The following is an 8,204-nucleotide window of genomic DNA, read 5'->3' as shown; positions in this document are numbered from 1 at the left end:
TGGCTGGCCATAATTGTAAAACTTTTCTATGTTGATTATAGCTTTCATAAGGTACTTCACTGAATGTTAGGATTTGTGGTCCATACATGAATGGAAATCAAGCTCAAACACTGTGTGGCTGCATTTTTCAGAAGACTTTATATAAATTTAGACGTGTTAATTAAATACCTTTTGGGGCATATTCAGTACCTCAGAGGACTGCACTTCCAATGACTGATAACTCCCTACTGAAATGGGGTTTGATTAGAGAGATTTACATGTGCAAATCCTGTTCGCTTTAGTAGGTCTCCAGCTATAGCACTGGGAAGGAAACAACCCTGTCTATCCTTTCTGTAGTTTCCTTTTGAGCATATATTGCTTAATGTTATCAAAAAGAAGAAATTGGACTAAATGAACCACAGTTTTAATCCGTCATCCATCCATCATCCAATCCATCATCCAATCCATCATGTGGCAGTTCCTGTTAAGCAGATTTAATCTCTCTATTAGAACTGAAGTGCTCTTCTTACTGCTGAACTGCCTGTATGTTAGATTCCTGCTCTTATTTAAAGCAAGTGAGTCCCGCAGTGTCAAACTTCAAACATGCCATTATGTTAAGTGTGAAAAAATATACACTGCTCAGCATAGTATATGCTACATATTATTTCATAGCTATGACACTAAATGATCTTTTAGGACCTTGGATCTCCTTTGGGAAACAAAACAGGCAGACTAAAAAAACCCTACAGCGATGACAGCTGAAGTAAAATCAAAAACTACAACTCTGAGGATACAGGGTCGTAGAAGTCTCCACAGGAGACAACTATAGACAACTACTGCTGTGTTTCATTTCTTCAGAAACCAGTAGAGCCTAGACCTTATCCCCACTTTCGTGTTTTATGGAAAGTCACAATCCTTCACACTGGAAGAGACCTCAAGATGTTTCCAGTCTGAGTTCCTGCTCCAAGGAAAATCAACACTGAATTCAGACCAGATTGCTCAGAACTTCTTCCAGTAGGGTCTTGAAAACATCCAAGGGTGGTGATTGATAAACCTCTCTAGGCAAAGTTTCACTACTTCATTATCCTCATAGTGAAACTTTGTTTCCTTGTATGCCATTAGAACTTTCACTGTTTTAATTTATGACCACTGCCTCTCATCCTCTTGCCAAACAAGTCAGAAAAGAGCCCGGCTGCATCCTCCCAAGTACCTTCCTGTGGGTATTAGGGCAGCTGAGGCCCCAAGGCTGCCCCTGCTCTTGGCAAGCTGGCCTCACAGCCTCTCCTCCCAGCACTGGGCTCCTACCCCACAATCTTTTTTGTACTGAGAGGGCTCAAAACTTGGKCAGTATTCCAGATGTGGACTAATAAGTTCTGAGTAAAGGACGTTAATCACCCCCCTCAGCTTACTGTCTGGGCTTCTGCTCATGGATGCCATTAATTTTTGTCGTTACCATGGCACATCTATAGCCTACAGTCTACCAGGATCTTCTCAGCAGAGCTCCTCTAGCCAGCCCCAGGCTGTATGGTTGCAGGGCATATTTACATCCCAGGAGCAGGGCCTATAATTTGTCCTGTTTTATGAAGTTCCTACTAGCTGATCCAGGCAGCCTGTATATCCAGATAGCTCTGAATGACGGTCCTGCCCTCAAGTAAATCAGCTGCACCTGTCAGTTGGGTGTTTTATACAAATCTAATTGAGGTGCATGAGTGTTCCCACATCACTGGTAAGGATGTTAAGCAGGACAAGCYCAAGAACAGACCAATGCTGTGCCTTACCTGTTATCAGCCTCCAGGTAAAGTACGAATCACTAACAACTATGAACCCAACCATCCAATGAGGCTTTCACTCATGCAGTAGTCTACCCATCTAGATCATAACTTTTCAATGTGGGTATGAGAACTCTGTGGGGTCACAGTGTGTTTAAAGCCTTGCTGAAATCATGGTAGACAAGATCCACTGCTCTTTTGTTATCTACAGATCTAGTCATTTCATCACGCAAGGCAAAAAAGCTAAAGTTTGGCTTATACTTGATATATCCATGCTCTCTATTCTATACCACAGAATTATAGAATAATTGAGGTTACAAGACACCTATGGAGATTATCTGGCGCACAGCCCCTCCTGTTCTAGCAGAGTTGCCTGCAGGAGGTTACCCAAGACATCTCCAGTCAGATTTTTAAAATTGCCAAGGATGGAAACTCCACAGCCTCTCTGAGCAACCAGTTCCAGTGTGTTTGACCACCCTCACAGTAAAAAAATAGAATAAAATAAAGATAAATTCTTATATTTTAATAGAATTTCTTGTATTTCAATTTGTGCCTACTTCCTGATTGTCCTGTCACTGGGCACCACTGAGAAGAGTCTAGCCCCATCTTCTTTACTCCCTCCATCAGACATTTACACACATGGTAACCAATGGTTCTCCTGAGTCTTCTCCAGGCTGAGCAGTCCTATCTCTCTCACTATTTCCTCACGTGACAAATGCTCCAGTCCCTCAGCTGTGTTTGTGGCCCTTTCCTGGACTTGCTCCAGTATTTCTACATCTCCTTTATTCAGCTCAGCACTGAACCCAGCCCTCCAGACRTGTCTCACCAGGGCTGAACAGAGGGGAAGGATTATCTCTCTTGAGTTGCTGGCAGCACACTGCTTAATGCAGCCCAGGAAGCTGTTGGCCTTCACTGACACGAAGGGCACACTACTGGTTTGTGGTTAACCTGTTGTCCACCAGGACCCCCAGTCTGTGCCTTTTCTGCCAACCTGTGCAAAGCTGCTCTCCAGACAGTTGGCTTCCAGCCTATGCTGCTGCAAGGGGCTCTTCCTCTCTCATTGCTGGACTTTGCACTTCCCTTTGTTGAGTTTCTTTAAGCAGGGCTCTTGTCTGCCTCTTTCTCCAGCCTATTGAGGTCCCTCTGGATGGCAGGACAACCAGCTGGTGCAATAATGAGTCCTCTTAGTTTTGTATCATCTGTAAACTTGCTGAGGGTGTACTCTACCCCATCATCCAGGTCGTCAATGAAGATATTAAACAGTATTGGCCCCAGTAATGGCCCTTGTGGTAAACCGTTAGTGAGTGACCTCCAACAAACTTTGTTATGCTGCTCACAACCTTCTGAGTGCARCAGTTCAGCCAGTTTTCAAGCCACCTCATTGACCACTTCTTTAGCCTGTATTTTATCAGATTGTCTATGAAGATGTTGTGGAAGATAGTGTCAGAAGTTTTACTAAAGTCAAATTAAACAACATCCATGGTTCTTCCCTCAACCACTAAGTCAGTCATTTCATCATAGAAGGCTATCAGGTTGGTTAAGCAGGATTCTCCCTTCATAAACTATGCTGACTGTTTCCAATCACCTTCCTGTCCTTCATGTGTATGGAAATAATGCTCAAGATTAGTTCCTCCATCACCTTCCCAAGGATTAAGAAAAAGTTGACTAGCTTATAGATCCCCAGACTGTCCTTCTTGAAGATTTTTTGTGATGCTCTCTTCCAGTCCTCAAACACCTCTCTCAATCGCCATAACTTTTCAAGGTCATGAAGTGAGAGGCCTTGTAATGACATTGGCCAGATCACTCAGCATTGTAGCTGTATCCCGTCAGGACCCAAGGATTTACATATATCCAGTTTGCTTAAACTGGATCTCTAACCTGAGCTTCCTCCACAAATGATCCTCCTTCCTAGCTTTAGACTCCCCCAGGCTCAGGGTCTTAGGATTTTTGAAGATTTCTGATTTCTTACCTGTAAACTGGGTCAAAGAAGACATTCAGCCGYGTTGTAACCAGAATTCCTGTCCCATTTGCTAAGGGGATGTCATCTTCTTCTTTTTCATGTGCCTAGACAGTTCTCTGAGGAGGACAAGCTCCATGATTTTTCCCAGGAACAAAGGAGAGACAGAACTGCCTATAGTCGTCTAGATCTTCTCTTTAAAACATTTTCYTTTCTCCTATTGTAAGGAAAATTTCCCAAAACTTTTCAAAGATGATACAGAACAGCCTTGTCATGACATCTACCAGTTCCCTTATCATCCTTGAATTCTTCAAGTTGCACAGAATCACAGGGGTCACAATTTTTCAAGAGTTCCAGTCAGAATCTGAGTCAATTCTCCTCCATGTCTGGCAGTACATCTCCTTCTTGAATCCTGTCAGGCGAGACCTGGGAGAGCTTTTCAGTGAAGACTAACACAAAGATAACATTGAGTAACTCAGTCTTATCTTCATCCACTGTGACTATGTCACCTGGCCCAGTATATGGCAGCATGACCACATTTAACTTGTTTATTATTTTCACAGAGATAGAAGCTCTTCTTGTAGTCTTTGATGTATTTTGGCAATTTCAGCCCTAGCTAAAATTTCCTAACRATAAAATAAATTAATAAAATAAAATTCAATTTCCTTGAATTTCCTAACAATATCTCAACATGCTGAGGCAATGCTTCTATGTTCTTCCTCATTTCCAACCCCAGTGTAACTCTATTACACTGGGGCTCAGTCAAGGCTGAGCTGTTTATCAAGGCTGGCCCTGCAATACATAAMTTGCTTTCCTGAATATATTTACGGACCGCTCTTGAGCTTTGAGGAGATTGCCCTTGAAGACTTGCCATTTTTCTTTACTTCAGTTAAGTTAGTTCCCCATCAGTTTCATGAAGCCATGCCTTGAATCAGCTGTCACTCTGCCATCTTTCAAGTTATTTTTCATAAATTCCTATGTTATTTGCTGCTACTTAATAAATGTATAATATTCACAATATTAAATAAAAGCATTTAAACTGTTCCTTTTTGCGTCTAGCCCATGAGATGCCTGTCTATCTTTACATGCCCTTTGTGATTGGATTGGGAGTTGCTCTAATATTGGTGTCTTTTAGGGRTTCTGGTTATGTTCCAGTTTTAAAGCAACTCTCCCTGATGGAGTAAGTGGAGAGAAGATTTTCCTTTTGGTAGTGATTCATTTCTAGTAGATATAAAACATGCTTGCATGTCTTGGATCTGTGTTGAATATGGGGGCAATCACTAAACATGGCTGATTTTACTGAAAGGAGCTCTTGCAGACCTTTGTACAAATGACGACTTACGTCCTCGCAATAGCTGCAATAGCTATTAGGAGGAGGATCTTTCCATATATGTTAACCATAAGAACTGATGAGAAAATAAAAAGACCCTCAAGAGCTAGCTCTGAGGCCATCAGCGTGATATCAGAGCAGGCATGTATGAGTAAAGGTGATTCTAGAAGGAGAGGAGGAAAAAAGTCTCATGTGGGTAATTTACGAGGTGCCATACCTTTCAGTCTTTGGAAAATGCTCAAAACACGGCCTCAAATTTCATGGGAAATTAGATTGTTAATCTAATTCTTAACCAAACTCTGTGTGAGTAATAGCCAACTCAGCAGCAATCACACTTGATCAGCAATCTGTACTGGAAGGTGCCAGGAGATCTCCACACAGTTTTAAGACTGAATTGATATATTTAGTGAAGAAGGATAATTTTACATATGTGTGTATGTGTTTGTATATGTGCATATAATTTGGAAGAGTTTGATCTTACAAGCTGCTTTATGGGGTATTGGATGTCTTTCTTGAATAATGTTCATTTTACCTTAACTTGAATAAAAATTGCAGGGAATAGGTATGCATTGTTCAAGAAGCAGTGTTATAGTTGTGCAGTTTGCGTAATTTCCACACTTTGATTTGTGGATATGGCAGCTTACACTGTTTGTGAACTGAAACAGGACACCCTAACAGGACTGCTAGACATTATTCTTGTTTAGTGCAATATACTCTTTCAAGCCATATGCTCTCAATTTCCTTTCTTCTTTTAGCACCATTTAGTGACATTTCTCTGCCATGAGGAATAAGCCACCTAGCAGCTCTTGCTCCTCACCTATCTAGGTCATGTTGATTTTTATTACAGTCTTCCTTTACAGGGTGGTGCCAAACTCTTTTCAGTTGTCCCRTGTGACAGGACAAGAGGCAATGGGCASAAAYTGAAGCACAGGMAGTTCTGCCTGACCRTGAGGGGGAATTTCTTCCCTGYGAGRGTGACGGAGCMCTGGCACAGGTTGCCCAGAGAGGTTGTGGAGTCTCCTTCTCTGGAGATCTTCAAGGCCTGCCTGGTTGCAACCCTGTCTAACATGCTGCAGGTGACCCTGCTGAGCAGGGATGTTGGACTAGATGATCTCCAGAAGTCCCTTCCAACCTTGCTGATTCTGTGATTCTGTGATTCTTTGTACTGACTGCTCTACTACTGTTTCCAATTAAGCTGAAGTTTCTTCACGTTATTGTATGTATCTGTATGCCATACAGATACCCCTATTTTTCTTCTAGGACCATTTTCTTCTATTTAAAAATGTTTATATGTTGTGCTTGGTCTTTCATTTATCAGATGCTATCTATTCCTGATTTTAATAGGAAAGATGGAAGTAAATTTTATTTTATTTTTTTACAATTCTTCCAGCAGCACACTTTAAACTCTCCCAGTATATTTGGTTGTAGTAAATGAAAATAATGCACATGTGAAGGTTTGTAGTCTGCCTGCTGGATGAGCAGATGTTATTATACTTATGAGAGAAGTAATGAATAAACTAATGCACAGAGAGATGCTGAGGCTGAGTGTGGCTGAATGTGGAACAAAATCCAGACCATTTGGCTCACAGGGCAGTGATTTGTTTATACAATACATTTTGTTTCAGTTGTTCTAAGCATATTTCCAATTGTTAAAATCACAGGGGTTGATCTTTACTCTCACTTTAGCCCTAAAAATAAATATAGCACTGGAATTACTTCATGGATCTGCCTTGAACTCTACTTTTGTTTAAATAAAATGGGAACAATCTAAGAGTGACAGGCAGATGAGCAATAAGTACACCATTACAGGGGAAGGTTGAGGATTGTTAAGTATCCTTCTGCTGCTCTTACGAGTACAGGATAGGCGTGTGGCTGAAGGTAGGAAGGGTTACACTTCTAGCATTTTTTTAATCACCAATTTTATGGTGATTAGAGCATTTGAGCCAACCAGGAGGTCTGAGACTACGCTGCTGTAGCCTAGGGAACAAGCTGGCTTATTGGCAGCCCTAACTCTACGGACAAAAAAAAAGACGTTAAACAATTTTTTCTCCCATTCTCCTTGAGCATTACTTGTTCTGTTCTTGATACTTGCCCTGAAAAGGTGCAACTCAAAGGCTAGACTTAGATGTGCCACATATATAATTCTCTTAGGTATAATTAAGCAAAAGCTTCTGAAAACTGTGTCTTTCCTCTCTTCTCGTCTATTTCACATTCCATCATTGTCAGTAATTTAAGACTTCACTGATTCTGTTCTCTCTTTGTTACAAAATGATCTTTTTAATTAGAATATTATACTGAAAATATTCTAGATGTTCCCTCCACTTAGTAGAACTGATTTAAACAAAAATAAAGCCCAGTCATGATCAGGAGGATGAGTAATTACATGTTTCATGTTCTGATTTCAAGTTTTTAAGCATTCTGACAGTTGCAGTACGTTAAGACATTGGGAGTGTGGAAAAGTAATGCTAAGACCTCATTTTCTAAAAAGAAAAAAAAAAGAAAAGTTTAAGACAGAATTTGTTGTTGGAATAAATCAATATTAGTAAGTTCATAAGTGAAAGAAGATAAATATTAATAAATTAAAAAATATAGGTGGAAGAAGGAGTCCCCTTGATCCTGGGAAGCAGGTTTCAGGACCTGGATCATGGTTAGTTGAGGAGAGTACAGGAAAGGAGACATCAGAACTACTAACTATGAGAAATATTTTGCTCTGCTGCAGCTTTTCCTTCCTCACTTTGGGACTGAAACAGAAAATGACCAGGGAAACAGTCAGATTATAGTCCTTTTCTCCATTCCTCCAGAAACTAAATTTACCCACTCAGAAGTAGAGGAGAAAAGAAGCTGGCCTAAATATCTTTTAAACCCCTTAAATACCTTTAAATACCTTTTAAATGCCTTCTCAAAGCCTCACATCATGAAAGGATGCAAGGAGAGGTTGCATAGGAGGCATACCATCCACTTCGGTGTGTGTAGAGAGAAGTGGGTACAGACCTGCACATGGGGTGACCTGGATGATCTTTGTCCTCTGGGGCTCCCAGCTGTCCTGCTGGCAGCTTGTCCACTGGTTGCCAGATGTTATGAAATGAGGGGAAATGAGAAAGGAAGTATGTGGCTTTCTGCAGCTATTCACCTTGGGAGAGACTCTACCTTGTCAACTGCTGGGTAGTTA

The sequence above is a fragment of the Rhea americana genome, unplaced genomic scaffold (genome assembly GCF_003343005.1).
Source record: "Rhea americana isolate MKP2758 unplaced genomic scaffold, rheAme1 scaffold_320, whole genome shotgun sequence".
In the NCBI taxonomy this organism is placed as follows: Eukaryota; Metazoa; Chordata; class Aves; order Rheiformes; family Rheidae; genus Rhea; species Rhea americana.
This window is presented reverse-complemented; position numbering follows the sequence as displayed.